A 17,824-nucleotide genomic window follows, 5' to 3' on the forward strand; every position below is an offset into this window, starting at 1 on the left:
TATGTATATAAATAAATATGTAAAAGAGAGTTCTGGAAAATTTTGGTATGATAGCCTTGGGCAAATTTACTAGAAGAAGCTCAAATAAATGATACTATCTATCATATTACGCATCGTTCAACAAATATTTTCTCGGCACCTACTCTGTGCCAGATGATCTCTGTGGTGTAAGGATACAACGGAGAATAAAATAAACATAATCGCTGCTCTCAGAGAGCTTTTATACTATTGAATTTCTGAAATTTTGACTAATTTGCTCAGGCTTTACTTTGTATTTTTGCTTTCGTGTTGAAACCCCTGGTTTTCTGACTTTATTAAGACCAGAAGCTATTCTTGTCACTATTTAGAACTGAGTAGAACCAGGACTCCCTGGTTTAAAAGAATGCACGGAAAGTCTGCCCTTGAGAGGTTTCCAAGCTGAGGACACTCCTAGGAGCTCTTCCCATGAGGCCAAAAGGCTCATTTACTTTCAGCAATTCGTGGGAAAGAAGACAGCCCCCTTATCTTTGGTCAGAGGACGCTTAACAGAATCCTGAGTGACAAAGGATTGCCCTGAGAGTCAACAGCATCCATCTTCCGGAAATCCAATAGCATCCATCTTCCAGAAATCCACAACCCTTGCTTTTCACCCTTTCAAAGAATGTACTGGTCTGGTTTGGCCTTTCTGTGCCACATTCCATTCCAGAACCCCAGCTAAAATGTTCTCAAGGGCCAACCAGAGATTCCTCCTCCTTTCTCTGTGTTGGTACAACTTGACCGCTGCTTGACATCAAGGTCAACTGGAGATTGGGAACAGTTATGTAACTGCATTGTAAATTGAATTAGTGCTGTACACGAGCCCAGACCAAGTAACCGGGGCAGCTCCAGGCTGCAGCGTGTCCCTGGGGAGACGGCATGGGAGTAACTGCTTGCCTTTGCTGGGGAACGGGGGAGAAGACCACAAGCTATCTCTCGCCAGCCCCTTCAAAGCCTGGACAGGCTGCTGCCCTGTCCCATTGGGGGAAAGACAGAGGCATTAAGTGGGAGGTGGTGTCAGTGTGGCAGGCAGGCACTGAGAGACTGCAGCATAAATAGGATACATGTACTTAAAATGAGAAAACGGAATTATTTTTCATATCAGAAAAGACCTCTCCCAGAGAAGAGAAATAAGGCTTCCTCATATGGAGGAATAAAGCCCCTGGCAATCTTCTGTGCATGGGAGGATGGGCAAGAGAGCATACGCAGGACCATCTTCCTCCTACCAGGGATTTGTTCTGGAGAGAATGTGTGCCCACAGGTCTTAAAGGCTAGGGCTGAAACATCTTTTAATGCCTTTGATGACCTGGGACATTCTCCCCCAAAGTAAGATGTCATGTGACACAGGGGGAAAATAGTACGTGGGTTTTCTTTACAGGCAAAATGAATATAGAGATAACTTTTATTTTTTTGTTTAAGATTTATTTATTTTGGAGAGTTGGGGAGGGGCAACGGGAGAGGGAGAGAGTCCTCAAGCAGACTTCCTGCTGAGCATGGAGCCTGATGCTGGGTTCCGTGCCAGGACCCTGAAATCACGACCTGATTCAGACGCTTAACCCAATGAGCCACCCAGGCGCCCCTACAGAGGTACCTTGTGAAAAAGAAGAAAAAAAGAAGTGGTACCATGAACTTCATGCCACAATTAGACACATCAACCTGATTAACTAAACTCTATCATTGATCTGTCATGACCTTGGTATATGCTAACATGGCCATCCTTAGAAGAAGGTGAGGAGAGGCAGAATAACGGAAAGCCGAGAGCTTGGCCCGAGTGGTCCACTAATGAGACCTGACCACAGACCTCGTACTAAGTGCTTGATGTGTGGCCAGGTTCTTAAACCCCTTCTAAGCTCCATCTTCCTCATCTGTTAAAGGGAATCCTGACAGTACCAAACTCAAAGGGCCTTTGTGAAATTATATAAAGTCTAATGAGTTAGTAATTGAAAATCAGTAGCATGAAGACTTGCTAATACTAACAACACTAGCTAATAGTTATTGGATGTACTAAGTGGTTTATAGGTATTAACCCATTTATTTTTCACAATAATCCTGTAAAAGAAGTTTAGTAAACTTCCCCAGGTTGCATGCTATCTAGTAAGTGGTCAAACCAGGAGGTGAAGGCAGCCAGTGGCTTTAGCATTCTGGTTCTAAGGTTGAACGAATGAAGGCATTTGGGCTCGTGAAGGGGCAGAAGGGGCAAGGTGGGAAAAGAAGAAGATAAAGTCCCAGGATACGTTTACTTCCCATAACTCTACAAGTTGTAAGTGTGAGACTCAATTAAAACGACCCCCAAAATGGGTGAACATTAATTATATGGGCCAGCCTCCTTGACTGGTTATTCTTCTTTGAGTCCATTATAGGTTCATGACTCTCATGGATCCATCTTTAGCTCCTTCTGTTCTCTGTCTGTACGCTTTGCCTGAGTGAGCCTTGAATCCATCACGTTTCTACCTTCAAGATATTTCCATCTGCCTACTAGCTATCTTGGCTCATCTTCTCTCCTCACGTGAGCCCTTTCCTCATGCTCATCCCTCCAACAAAGGCCTGGATATCTTTGTGACCACACAACAGAGCCTAACCAAGTTTTCTACCAACAATGGAGGAACATCACCATTTTTGCTGATCTTCAGCAGCCCTGAAATGTTTTGGTCATGTGGCAGGTGGGAAATGGGGTTTCACTTCTTTAACTGGCATCTTCCTGATTCCTAACAAGGTCAGAACCTGTCAGTTAGGTACATTTCCTTCTGCATGGACCCACTGTCCTTCAGATCTCCAGAGTGTTGGTCTTAGTTTTAGGAGACTTTTTTGGTATAATAGGGTACTAAAGATATTACTTCACAAATAATATCTACGGGTAATACTTACTGGTGATCTCTCTTTCTCTGTCAAATTAAGATAATTGTGTAACAAAGACATTTTCCAGTATATTTTAAAATTTGCTTGTATCTTTTCCCACAGCATATCTTAAAATTTTATGTATCCAAATAAGTGCTTCTCTTAATGAATCAGCCTTTTTACCTCTTCCAAACTTGTTTCCAATTCATGACTATATAACCACAATCTCCCAAATTTTCTGGTCATATTTTTATTGTTTTATTTGCACTTACTTATTTATTATTTATTTTTAAGTAGGCCCCATGCCAAGCATAGAGCCCAGTGTGGACCATGAACTCACGACCCTGAGATTGAGACCTGAGCTGAGATCAAGAGTCTGATGCTTAACTAACTGAGCGACTCAGGGGTCCCTGTATTGTTTTATTTTTAAAATTTAGATACATGGGGGCACCTGGGTGGCTCAGTGGGTTAAAGCCTCTGCTTTCGGCTCAGGTCATGATCTCAGGGTACTGGGATTGAGCCCCGCATCGGGCTCTCTGCTCAGCAGGGAGCCTGCCTTCCCCCTCTCTCTCTGCCTGACTCTCTGCCTACTTGTGATTTCTGTCAAATAAATTTAAAAAAAAAATTAGATACATGATCTCTCCGATTTTTATATGTGGTATATTGTAGTTATCCCATTTTTTCCCTTCTAGGTATTTCAGCAGTATTCATTAAGTAAATGTGACTTTTGCATGAGGTAAAATATCATCTTGGCCCTATATTAAGTTTCCATGCATACTTGGATCTATTTTCTCTTCCCTATTCAGATCCATTCTTCCACACCTCTTTGGGGGTTATTGTCATAGCTATATATGTATAATGATATTAAGTTTTACAATCTGGCAGGGCCAGTACCCCAGAGGGATTTAGCTGCCCCTGTCTGTTTTCCACCAGAACCAGGGTCCTATAGACACACCCTCTGAGTGTATGCCAAAGTGGCAGCATTCTCTGTGTGAGCATGAGCAGACAATGGTATTCTTTTGCCTTATCCCTGGAATGGGACAAAATGACCAAAAAATAGAGAAATTTAGGAGGCCCTATTGTATCGTAGTTCAGTGCCTGAACTCTGGATCTGATTGCCAGGTTTGCGTCCCCACACCAACACCCATTAGCTCTGTGCCTTGGACAAGACACAGCTCTTATCTAACCTCAATACCCCTTATTACAAAAAGAGAGTGCCTCAAAGTACTCAACTACCTGGGCTTGGAGTTGAGATTAGTTGAGTTAGTACCTGGGGCGCCTGGGTAGCTCAGTGGGTTAAGCCTCCACCTTTGGCTCAGGTCATGGTCTCAGGGTCCTTGGATCAAGCCCTGGTCTGCTCTCTGCTCAACAGGGAACCTGCTTCCACCTCTGTCTGCCTGTCTCTCTGCCTATTGGTGATCTCTCTTTCTCTGTCAAATAAATAAATGAAATCTAAAAAAAAAAAAAGAGAGTTAGTACATGGAAAAGCTCTCAGCACAGCACCTGGCGATTAGCAGGTGTGCCACCAGTGTTGTGTTACTGTTGATTATTCTGCCGCTCACAACGCCTGGCACAGGGATACTGCAGGGAAGCAGGCAAGGACGCTGCTCTCGTGGCTCTTCCACAAACCAAGTAGGTCAACAAGAGAAGCACAGTTTGGGAAAGTGCTATGGAGAAAACAAATGGCAAGGTAATAGTGACCGAGAAAATGCCTCTCTGGGGAGGTGACAGTTCTGTGACTCCACAAGGAGCCATCAACAGGACAGGAGTCCCCAGAGCAGGGAAAGGAGGGGCAAAGTCCCTGAAGGAGAAAGGAGCTCACTGTGTTGAGGAAACAAAGTGAGAGCTGGAGTGGTTTGAGAATAGTAACAGGGGTCTTGTCTAGGCTAGAGCCAGGCTTGCCTAGTTCTGGTGAGTAGAGGAAGGCAACACCCATCTCACACAGCTCTGTTTTAATCCATTGGTTGACACTGGGCCTGAGGAGCATCCTGAAATTGAAGCCTGTTCATTGTTGGGATTCAGGCATCAGGTGTGTTAAATAGATGGAGGTAGGCCCACCAAGAGAAGAAAATTTTGTTTATTTGAGAAAGAGAGAGTGAGAGAGAGAGAACACGAGTAGTGGGGAGGGGTAGAAGCAGGAGAGGGAGAAGCAGTTACCCCAGCGAGCCGGGAGCCTAATGCAGGACTTGATCCCAGGTCTCGGGGACCATCACCTGAGCCAAAGGCAGATGCTTAACCTACTGAGCCACCCAAGTGCCTGGGAAGAAAATTTTAAAAAGTGAACCCAAACCGGAAATAAACCTGAGCACTGCAGAAGAAGGAAGGTTCCAGGTTAATGTTAAAGGACACCATAGGGGCGCCTGGGTGGCTCAGTGGGTTAAGCCTCTGCCTTCGGCTCAGGCCATGATCTCGGGGTCCTGGGATCGAGCCCCACATCGGGCTCTCTGCTCAGCGGGGAGCCTGCTTCCTCCTCCTCTCTCTCTCTGACTGCCTCTCTGCCTACTTGTGATCTCTCTCTGTCAAATAAATAAATAAAATCTTTAAAAATAAATAAATAAAATCTTTAAAAATAAATAAATAAATAAAGGACACCGTAAGTCATTTTGACCCAGACACATGTGTTGGGTTTGCTCACCTGAAAGAAAGGTCGATGTACCCCTGAAGACTTGGAGCATTAAATACCATGGCATATTGGGATCCAAACATCCCTCCTGGGGACCCTATCCCAGCACCAAGCTAAACTTGGTGAGTGTCACCATCACACATTGCAAGAGCAATGGCAAGATCTCCAGCCCTGGGGCAGAGCCACACTCCTCCAGTTTCACCACATTGGGCACCACTGATTTGCAGCACTATGGCAACATCTGTCACAGTAAGAATAAAGTTTGAGAATAAAGTTTTAACTTCAGAGACTCCAGCACACTGGTTTGGCTGGCCAGCATTTGGAAGAAATGGTGAAGTCTGATTTAAGCACACATGAGCGTATCCCCATGAATTCCTAGAAGTGTTTATAGAGGGGTCTGTTAGACTGGCCTTCTCAGTTAAGCAGGTGGGAATTTGGAACCACCATACACATTTCAGACAATTTAAATTTATCTATATTTCATAGTTTAACTGAGAATCATTATGGATAGATGAAAACTATCAGGCCATCCTGTTTTCCTTTAAAAACAAGGGATTTGTTCAATCTCATCTTCAGTTTGTCTCCCTATTGTCTTCCTAGAAAGTGATTATGAGAAAGAGAGGTTGACATTTTAAGAATAAACCAGAAGCATAATTAGTGTTTTATCTGAGTTACATAAGGATGACCTACCAGATACCCTACGGAATGGGTACTACTTTGCTTCCGATAGAAACCCACCCACTTCACTGAACTCCCACATTTGGTTTGTGATACCAAATCTAAAATGAATGTAACACAGTGGCATGGCATGGAGACATATGTTATTACTAAAATTGTTTCTCAGGTATCAACGCCCTGTGTGAACCCTACAGATTTCAATGCTGAAGGAAAGTAGGAAAAGCCAGAGACATGTTAAATATTGCACTACCACCTGAGGCCTTTTCTTTTTTAAAATTTTCAACGGGGATCAAATGTATGTTTAGACCTTCACCAGACAACAGCTTTTCTCTTTCTCCGTTCTTCCTGCCAATACTTCTAGCAATGAGACAGCAGGTCATTGCCAGGTTTGTGTGGGAAATCTGGGGGGAAGTGGGAAAGGGGAGGACAAGCCAAGTCTTATAAGGTGTGATTTAATTTTAAAAATGCTTATGCTGCTCTTTATAAGACTATCCATTTAACTGGATTTCTTTCTTGCTGACAAAAGAGGCAATTGTTGTGTATAAAATAAATCTGATTAAAACTCTTTCTCTGTTCCTTTCAAGGTAAAGGATGCAGAGCCCAGAACCAGAACACATTTGGATCCCTAGTGCGTGCAAATGATTGTTGATGGCATGTTTGGTGCCAGGACCCATGGAAGGTTCTTGTACAGCCCTGTGAAAGTAGAGGTAATGGAAAGCTTTTCCTTAGGCATAAAAAGTTTATTTTCTTTCTCATTCTCTTTCACAGTGGTAGCTATTACTTTGTAATTTTCTTGGCATTTTGTTGGCAACCCAAAATGACAGAAATAATATCCCTTGCTTACAGTGTGCAGTTCAGATTCATTTTGTGCGGCTCAAGTCCCCACATATAATAAAGGCAGCAGCTGCTAGACCATACGCATAGGTCTCAGCTAGAGCAAGTTCCTTTGAGCAAGTTCTTAATCAGAAAGCAGAGCAAGTTCAGACCCTTTCCTTTCTTCTCTCCCAGCAGGGTTTTTAGAACACAGCCAATAGCAAGGAATGAACACAGTTTTAGTAATGATCATTGACATTCTCTTCTCTTCAGCACCCAACTGAGTAAACAACCTCTTTCAGGCCAGTCAAGTACCATTTCCTGTAATCCTATCTGCATGGTGTTATCTGGACAGTGGGAGATCATGAGTCATAAACACAGGGCAAAGTATGCAACCTGAGATAACCAAGTGTTGGAGAATGGGTGCAGGCTCCCAGAGTGGGGATCAGGTGTGAGGAGCTGCTGGGAGCCAGGGACCATTAAGTCAATGGTTGAGTCAAAGAAGGAAGTCAGAAATCCAGGCAGGCCCTCGGAGGTCCAGGTGTATGTGGACATGAGTGGTCAAACATGAGTGGACTTCAAACCAGGAGGCACGAATGGTAACAAAGAAGGTGCTGGATGTCTGAGTAGACGGTCACGAGTCAGGGGACCCGGGGTGGCCAGAAGAACACAACGAAGCCAATGTGAGAGCTGCTTGGCTTCGATATCAGATGCCACCTCTTAGCAGCCAAAGAACTTTGCTATGCTGCTTCTGTTAAGCAAAGGAAGGAGAGCCTTGTGCGTCCTGCCTAGAGCCTTCAGAGGCGGACAGGCAAATTAGATCGTGATGCCGAATATGGCCTTGCCTGGGAAAATGCCTTCCTGAAAGTATAAAGTGTGAGTTCATGCCCTCTTCACTTAAAACAGTTAATGAGTAATGAACTTAGGCAGTAATGAACTGCCTAAACCCTGCAGTCCCATGACTGGCTTTCAAAGTGGCCATATTTAATAGACCATGGCCCAGGTAAATGCAGTGACTTACCTTAGGAGGCAGAGCCAGGGACAGGACAGAAGGCTTCATACCCACTGCTAATCCCATTTGGCACAATTTAAGACTTGAGCCGGCTAGGTTAATCCTGTTAACTCAGAATCCTTTAGATCTGTCTAAAGGGAGATCCATCTGCGGTCACAGTCACGAGTTTTGGGTCTATCTGTGAAGGGCTTCCCTTGGTGGGAAGACAGGGTGGGAGATGCCAGTCTTCACCAATGCCCTCATTCCTACAGGCCTATGCACCTGGTAAGGCACTCACAGGCCTGGTATGAAGCCTGACCCCTGGAAGCCCGAGAGTCATGCTCAAGATGGCTTGAGCTCCAGATGTCTAATACTGTGCCAGTATTAGAGAAAGTGGTGGCAAGTGTCCCGGACACAATCTGTGCTATCTGGATGACCGATAGGAATAACAGATAAAGTCCCTTAATTGGGCACAGTGACTATGATTTTGCAAGATAGGCATTTATAAGTAGCGGAAGAGAGTAAGAGGTAGTTTGTGGGTGATTTTGAGTGATAAAATAATACTGACCATGATGCTCTGATGATGGTTATAAGTAAGTCAATTAATTAGCATATAGTGTATTAATAGTTCCAGAGGTAGAGTTTAGTGATTCATCTGTTGTACACAACACCCTGTGTTCATTCCATCAAGTGCCCTCCTTAATGCCCGTCACCCAGATAGCCCATCCACACCCACCAAACAAACATCGGTTTGTTTCCTAGAGTTCAGAATCTCTTGGGTTTGTCTCCTTCTCTGATTTCACCTCATTTTATTTTAATTAGAGGAAGGAGGAGAAGATATGGAAGAGGAGACACACGGAATCTAACTTAGATTTGATCGGCTAAACAAGCTGGAATTCATCTTTGGGGTAGGAAGGTACGGCTTCCCGGCGGCAGGGGCCAGATCTTTTTTCTGACTTCATCCCCGGAGTCTGGCCCCGGATATGGCCCTGCAGAGATGTACTTTTAGCATTACAGAACAGAATGAACTGGTGACCGTGACCCACGACCGTGCCAAGGAGGGTGTGCCATCAGCGCGAGTTGCATCTCGCTGGTGGCAGAGTCTGTGGCGAGGACTTGAGATAAACTGCGGTCTGGCCCCGGTCCATCCTTACCTCGCTCGTTTTTTTGAGGCAAGCAGTTTTTGCCTCATTGATTTTCACTGCTCATCGGGTTCCATTAGCCTATTCATTAGTGATGGCTTCATTCCCTTCCCACATACTCCGTCTCCTGAATGGCATTTCTTCGTGTCATTAGCACGGACCGTGATTGTGGGGTATCAACGGAATGTGGCGTTTCCAGCAGGGCCTGCTGGCTGGCAAGTACCGCTCGGCTCTGTTACCTGGGTACTCACAGGGAGGAAACAGCAATTCTAATTACAAAGAACGAAGAGCCCTGGCTGTCACACTGACATTCGAGTTCTAGTCTTTCTCTCACTCTTTCGTTCTCTCATGCACACACACTTTTAGGCTAGAATGCCCTTCTGTACCACTTTACAAAAAAAACCCAAACCTGTTCTTTTTCCTGAATTCACTTTCCTGCTGGAATCCCTCTCGCCCCTTCCGCAAAACTTAAGGCCCAGGATCACCTGTGACCCCTTGCTTTGAGCTTCCCCACATCAGACCAGGCACCAGAAGCCAGCCAGTCTCTCCTGGAGAAATAGCGCAGGAGCCCTCCCTCTGTCTTTGGCCGTGGCCACCACTCCAGTGTGGCTCCTGTGATCTTTCACTGGGACCTTGCCCCCTACTTCTTTCCTGGGCTTCAGACTTTTCCATCTTTCCAACTCCTCCTCTCTGGGGACTGTGAGGGTACAGAGTGGAAAGGTTATGGGGGAATACAGACTCCGGTCATGATAGCAAACATTTATTGAACACTTTCTATGTGCCAGGCTCCAATATTGACACGACCTCATTTGATCCTCACAGATATCCAAAGGTGGGTGCTATAATTATCTCCATTTGACAGTAAGAGAGCTGACGCTAAGAAATTTTAAGTGACATACATAGTTCACATACTAGGAAATGGCAGAACTGGGACCCAGCTCTTCTGTCTCTGAAATCCTTATGGTTTTTATTACAACCATCCATCTACCTTTCTAGTTGCTCAAGAGCAGGGCTTCAGAATCACCTGGAGGGCTCATGAGAACCACCTCTGCCCCATAAACCCCTTCTGATTCACTACACCTGGGATGAGGCAAGAGTTTGAGAATTTGCATTTCTAACAAGTTCCCAGGTGATGCTGACCCAGGGACCACGCACGGAGCCAGAACTGAAGGTGGCATTTGTTTGGAACCCTCGATCCTTAGGCACAGCATGCACAGCTCAAAATTCAGGTGTTCCAACTGGTTTCAAGTGTGGAGCTCTGTGTCTGTGGGTCACACACATAATCTCAGTGAGCCTCACTTGCCTTTTCTATAAAATGGGAATATTGGGAGCCACCTGGATGGCTCAGTGGGTTAAAGCCTCTGCCTTCGGCTCAGGTCATGATCCCAGGGTCCTGGGATCGAGCCCCACATCAGGCTCTCTGCTTAGCAGGGAGCCTGCTTCCCTTCCTCTCTCTCTGCCTGCCTCTCTGCCTACTTGTGATCTCTGTCAAATAAATAAAATCTTTTTTAAAAAAATGGGAATGTTGGTGGATTCAAAATCATGTGTATAAAGCTCTGAGTTCTGTCACTGGCACAGAGGAGAATTAAATAAATTATAGCTGTTTACAGGTATATGTAATGATCCCTCTTACTTTATTTCTGCCTTTGATTTTCTCTCTCTCTCTTACTGCCTTAGACACTTTGCACTTATATTCCTCACACCTGAATGTTCTTCTCCAGATCTTTGCATAGAGCACCCTCCCTACTCAGCTTTCCACTCGGATGGGCCACCTCATGCCCCCATGCACGTGGGCATCATTTATTTGAGGGGTAGACTGTTAAGTACTGATCCAATTTTTGGAATGATCATTAATCAATTCACGTCCTTATCCTACAGGTTTCAGTTTTGGATTTTAAGATAATTAGTCATTTTACTTTTTTAAAATATCTTATTTATTTGAGAGAGAGAGAAAGAAAGAACGCATGTGCGATAGCCCAGAAGCGCAGGAGCAGGGAGAGGGGCAGACTGAGAAGCAGACTCCACCCTGAATAGGAAGCCCAATGGGGCTTGATTCTTGGACTCCAGAATCGTGACCTGAGCTGAAGGCAGAGGTTTAACCAACTAAGCCACCCAGGTGCCCCAGACAACGACTTATTTTCCTAAGTTTTCAAATATATTGGGATACACACATTGACTAGTATGATACTAACAGTTTTCATTTCTACCTATCTGTATAATAGCCGTTTCACTTCTCATTTTTTCTTTGCACCTTCTCTTCTTCTTGTTACTCATTCTTTCGAGGTTTGTCTATTTAATTAGTCCTTAAAAACCCTCTTTCTGGCTCAGTCTTTGTTTTCTATTTATTTCCATAGTTGATTTCATTTTTCTTCCTTCTCCCTCCCCCACCCTCCCCACCATTTAAGTTGGATGCATAGATCCTTACTAGTGTTTTTCCATTTCTTTTAAGAGCCTTTACAGCTGTACATGTCCTTTGAATTTCACGTATCTTACACTCATGGTAGCTTGTTTCTCATGTGTCTTTCAATATATTTGAGCTATTTGAGCAACCTAAATCTGCTGGAATTCAGGAGGGCCTCAAATTAGATGCAGCAGAGGATTTTCTCTGGTTTTGGTCAGGTGCCCAGGGCACTGACTATCCTGCATTAATTTCTCGGTTTAGGGTTTCCCAGCTCATGCAGGTGGTACACATTTAAACCTCAAATCCACACAAGGGCAGGGCTGTGCTGCTGAATTCTCAGGACGGACCACTTTTTTTTTGCCTCCTCCCGGATTTAAAGCCAAGACAGAAATTCTTTCATCACCTCCTTCAGAAGGTAGGCAGAATGTTTCCTCTCCTATCCTTTCAGTGACTGGGTAGCACTTCAGGGGCCCTGAGCTTGTGTGGTTTCTCAGTTCCCATGCTCTTCCTTGCAAAGGCTGCTCTTTGTCTCCTCTACCTCGTGAAGCCATTAAAACGCCGTATTGGTAGATGGCCTCAGGGAGGTTCAGTGCTCGTGTTATTGGAAATAATTGCTGGCTTTTTTATATTTGGTGTCTAGGGGTTTTCCTTACTGTGTTGCTAGTTTGGCTATGCATGCCTCAAGGAAAAAAATCTGTACCCTTTCAAAACCATGAATGTGTGTCGAGGTATAAAAAGAGGTTATTTTCAGACTGGTTTACTTTATTATCCAAAATTGAGTTAATCTTAGTCACTCTTTAGCACATACTGTCTTTTGTCTTCTCGGTGATATTTACCCATACCTGAGTTTATGCTATTTATCCATATGTTTATTTTCTGTCCCTCCTCTCCCAGTTAAAGGTAAATGATTTCATGACAGGGACTCTCTTATCTCCTGGTACATTTGATTATCTGGAATAGTTGCTGGCATAGGGAAGAGTCAATAAAAATGTGTTGATTAACCTACAGATACATCGTGGAGTGTTCAAACACTGGACTGCAGCCTATGCAAACTTTTAAAGTAACTGTATTAAAATAAAAAAACTGTAAAAAAAACTGTATTAAAACTGTATAAAAAGTATCTATGAATCATTAAGGTAGAAAAACCGATTACAAACCACCTGTATAATATGAATCCCATTATAAACTACTTGTGTGTATTCCTTATGTGTGTGTGTGTGTGTTTAAAACTATCTGGAAGGATACACAGACACACACAGACACAAGTTAACTATTTATTGCTGGTTAGCGGGCTTTTACATAATTTTTTTTCCTTCTTAGTATTTTACACCAAGCACATCTGCTAGCATTTTTTTTTAAAAGATTTTATTTATTTATTTGACAGAGAGAGATCACAAGTAGGCAGAGAGGCAGGCAGAGAGAGAGGAAGAAGCAGGCTCCCCACCGAGCAGAGAGCCCGATGCGGGGCTCGATCCCAGGACCCTGAGACCATGACCTGAGCCGAAGGCAGCGGCCCAACCCGCTGAGCCACCCAGGCGCCCCAATCTGCTAGCATTTTTTTATGTTCAAAGGAAGGAGGAAAAAAAAAACCTCATTTAAATGTGTGAGGTGTTTGTTTTTCCAGGCATATATTACAGATGAAGCTTCATTTTGTCTTCCTCCGCAAGACTCCGCTTTAAATTACACGTATTTGTTTTGACTGTTCTTGAAAAGTAAGGCCCTTTCAGGCTTCTTCCTTATGATCACTCCACTCAGTATAAGGGTGTTTCCTTAACAGTAATGTCTTTTAACTTCTTACTACGTGCACCACATTTATGTAAGAATCTGCTGATGCTCCAAATTAAGTCTGTTCTAGATTTGATACTTTTATCAACTTCAGGTCTGTTACCCTTGTTTTGTGGGAAGAAGAGATACCAGAATAGGTGGTATGCTGACCGCGTGAGGGGGAAGGGATGTCATAGATCCTTTTTCTCTTCCAGCACTCTGGTTTCATCTGCATACATTTTGACTCTATTTTTGTGCTAGCGATCATCTATCTTTGTTCCAAGAACAGCCAAAAATACTGTGAATTAATCCCCTCCTTTCTCAATTGGCTACAATTTACATCAATGATAAAATGGGGAGCTGGGGACATAAGGTAAGAATCAGTTTCTGCCCTTCAAGACCACAGAGATGTTTAAAAATATCCTAAAATATGGTGTCATTAGTTTTATGTGTGAAACACTTTGGAATTCACAGAAAGTGCTTGTTGGAGGCATGAGGAGGAAGCCGTAATTTACCTACTGTTGTTGTGGTTGTTATTGTGGTTGCTGTTGTTGTCTTGCTGTAGCCTTACCCACCCACAGGGCTCTTACCACTTTGCTCTAGGCAACATTAACATGGCACTTGCATCCACAAACACTGGCCATGTTTTGTGCTCTTACTTCAGCTGTACCCTCTGCCTGGAATTTCCCTTCTTCTGTTTTCCCTTCTTCTGTTTTCCAGGCAAATTGCTACTTACCCTTTACAATTTGGATCTGGCATCAACTCCTTCAGGAAACTCTTCCTAACAGCCCATTCCCGGGCGGGTTGGTGTTATGTATCCATTCACTCTTGCCACAAGCATTGACTGAACACCTAGAGTGTACCAGTCACTGTGCCAGATGCACAGGGACAGTGATGAAAAGAAAGGTTGCATCCTGTCCTCAGGATTCTTAGCTGCTACTGAGTGAGACTGGCAGTGAGTGAACAAAACACACAAACGAGTGAGTGAAACAGAGACAGTTGATGGTCGTTGGTGTGACCAAAATAAGTCTGAGGTTCAGAGGGGACCTGAGACTGGAGATACAGGCAAGTATAGTCATGCATAGAGCTGGGAGAGCATGTTATGGGAAGGGAGAAACCTATGTAAAGGCCTCTTCTTGCTCTTATAGTACCCTTTATTTGTCTCTAGTTTAACTTTTACCTGTTCTACTCCACATCTCTGCTTAGAGGTCTCTCCTCTCAGACGGAACCCTGAGTTCCCTAGGGAGCGAGAGAAGGTCCTTCATCTTTAAGTCTCTGCTGCTGAGGGCTTGACACATTGTCCTGCTCAGTGAATGCTTGCTCAGTGAAGGGTTAGCTGGATAAATGGATGGTTGAAGGGAGAGGCAAAGAAGGAATGTGGAGGTTTTTAGTGGCTTTATAGACAAAATGAACTTTCGGTTGTTTTTTGGAGGGGGAAGGAAAGCATATTTTTCTTTCACAATGGATACATTGAGGGAAGGCACCCCAGGCAGAGGCAAAAGAATTGACAAAGGTAAAGGGAATTTAAATATATACTGGGTAGGGGCGCCTGGGTGGCTCAGTGGGTTAAGCCGCTGCCTTCGGCTCAGGTCATGATCTCAGGGTCCTGGGATCGAGCCCCACATCAGGCTCTCTGCTCAGCAAGGAGCCTGCTTCCCTTCCTCTCTCTGCCTGCCTCTCTGCCTACCTGTCATCTCTGTCTGTCAAATAAATAAATAAAATCTTTAAAAAAAAAAAAATAAATAAATATATACTGGGTAGAGGGAACAATACTGGTCTGGTAAAGAGGAAGTGGTAAAAGAGACAAAATTAGAGATAGACAAGAAGGTTGGCCCCATCAGGAGTGGGGCCATTGTGTTACTTGGTTTTCCTTTATGGCAGATACTGCTGAAACAACTGGGTACATTGACAACTGTGTACACTGACATAACCCTTCCTGCTAAGCCCCCAACATCTTAGTGGCATAAGAGAATTGAAGTTCTTTTCTGGCTGATGAAATGCCGGTATTTATTACATAGTCTCTCCAGAAGTGATTTGGGGACCCATTCTCCTCTCGTGTGGCCCCTCTAATCCACACAAGTTCACAGTACTTTGCTTCCATTCCACCAGAGGGGGAAGCAAGAGCCAGAGAACGGCATTGTGATGGGGTCAGCCCCGAATGTGGTCTGCAGCATCTCTGCCCATGGTCAGTTGGCAATAACTCAGTCACAAGGTCACACCTCGCTGCGAGGAAGACTAGGAAAATTCGCCTAGCCATGTACCCTGGAGAAAGAGGAAAGAGGTTTGATGAGTACTTAGCCTGACTCTCCCCCATTTGTCAGAGGCACAATGTGTTTATCCTGGACCCTTGCTTAAGACGGAAGGTTGGTCTCTGGCATGGAGCTGGCTTGGGATACATGGGGTATTAATCTTGTAGCGTATGGCTCACTTTCTCCTCCTCAGCCTACTGGCTAGGGAGAGTTACTCCACTTTCGAGAAATCAATTTAAAACACAGTTCCTTGTGGAGGATTTACAAATACTTAAGTTGACACTGTCACTCCCACATTGAGCTGCTTTTTTGCATAGGAACATGTGGTTTCATTAACATCCACAAGGAATTGAAAGTATAAACTCTGAAGTACTGGCAATCCATACGATCCTTTATTATAATGATAGGTAACAATACCAGTAATCCTTAAGTGTAAGGGCTCCTTTCTAACACACTTTCCCACGTAGGCAGAAATAAATAAAATCAGGTTATCATCCAGTTATTCTGGGGGATAGATATATTCTGTTATTATTTTTAAATTACTTTTAAACTACTTTAAAGAGGAGCTGTCATTTCTACTAGGCATCAGAGAGACCATATAAGAGAGAACAGGTGAAAAGAAAATACCAGAAGGTGGTACTCTTCCCTAGACTCAGGCTTTTATCGCTTGGAAGCCAAGTTTCCACTACGTGATAATTTTGATCATCTGATGTTGTGTCATGCTACCCATTCATGTAATGGAATTTCATAGCAAGGTAGAAAATGTTTCCCTTTATGCATGCCCATCTACACCTCCGTTCCCCGCCCCCCATACATTGCCTCTCCCCTCCACCCGTTCTTTCCACTGTAATCTCGTCTTCTAGTCATACTATAAAAAAAAGTAAATGGGTGGGGGGAAAACACATAATATAAGAAAATATGTTTGATTGTTAGCATGTGGCTGTTGCATCTCGAGTCTGCCTTCAGTCCACTTGAGAATATTCATCTCTCTGACTGGAAACTCCTCTTGGGCAGGTCTTTGTCATCGTAACAAATGTTGTAGGTACTTGGTGTGGTTCTTGACTGGAACCCAGTGACATTGGAAAGCAGATGAGTGGCAAGCAGAAAAGAAAACATTAAAAGGTGAGAGTCTAGTATGCATAAATTGGCCTTGAAATCTAGACCTTGGAAAGGTAAATCTCTAAGAAAACAGGCTAGTTCTGAAAATTAGGGTGTTCTCCATTTAAAACTGAAATTCCTTCCCCAGTATTACATATAGTTTGGACCTACTTTTAATAAAAGAAATAAATTCACATTAGTTAGATGTAGTTGTATATAAGTGTAGAACAGTATTTAAAATAATATATAACAAAATGTTAACAGTGGTTTCATTTGGGTGATGAGTTAAGCCTATTTGCATTGTTTATGTTTTTCAATCCTTTCAAAAGAGTGTTTACAGGGAATATCTATTTTCGCAATCATAATTAAAAAAATAAATGTCATTTAAAAAATAAGGGAAAATAAAGAAATGCTGGAAGTCTGTTTCAGCTCTTCTTAGAACATGATCTGATCTCGTCTTTCTATACCAGGAGAAGCAGCACTAACTCTACCCAGCCAACAATGTGTCACCCCCCCTATACCCCTCTCTAACCCTTCCTTGGACAAGCATACTTTGGTTCTCCCTTGGAACTCTGACTCCCATATGCATCCTTTTGGAAGTAGGGTGTATAGTCTAGGTTCTGTCAGTACAACCTAAATTATCGGGCCCTTCTCATTCATAATTGGCACATTTAATAATTGAACAGTTTTTTTGTAGATCATAAATTCTAAAGGCCATTTCATTGAACTTGGGAGAGCTTGTCTGCCTGGAAGTAAACATCTACCCCGGGTCTGAAGGGGCCAGGACTTGTCAAAAGTAGTAGACCCACGTTGCTTCCTGGGTTGTTGCTTGAGTAACTGACTAGTTGGTGGTGTCATTCCCTGAGATGGGGTACTCTGGACGAAGATGAGCTTTCATGTGGAGTGTTGGGGATGGAGTTCTTAAGTCTAGGTTTGTACTTAATGAACTTGAGATGTCTCTGGAAATTCGAGAGAGGATGTCAAGTAGGCAGATGGATATATGAGCTGAAGTATCTAGCCTAGATTTATAAATTTGTGCTTCATTTGCAAATGGGGGACAACTTGAGGTTATTAACCCAGATGATGTCTGAAGAGAAGAAAGTACTGAAGAATAGAGGAGTGCCTAGTACTCAGCCTAGAGAAATCCCAACACTTAACAACATTTTCGTAGAGAATGAGCCTGCAGATGAAGCAAAGAAGCAGCATCCCAAGAAG

The 17,824-nt window shown here is 43.6% G+C and overlaps 1 long non-coding RNA gene across 1 annotated transcript in view; it reads left to right on the forward strand.

Annotated features, from left to right (window-relative positions):
- Positions 1-6,745: 6,745 nt before the first annotated feature.
- LOC125100381 (uncharacterized) overlaps positions 6,746-17,824 on the forward strand; it is a 205,502-nt gene continuing 194,423 nt past the window's right edge. Inside the window, exon 1 of the long non-coding RNA XR_007127523.1 lies at positions 6,746-6,858. This is a non-coding gene — a long non-coding RNA (uncharacterized LOC125100381). The remainder of the gene's footprint in view (positions 6,859-17,824) is intronic.

Source organism: Lutra lutra, chromosome 5 (genome assembly GCF_902655055.1).
Source record: "Lutra lutra chromosome 5, mLutLut1.2, whole genome shotgun sequence".
NCBI classification, from domain to species: domain Eukaryota; kingdom Metazoa; phylum Chordata; class Mammalia; order Carnivora; family Mustelidae; genus Lutra; species Lutra lutra.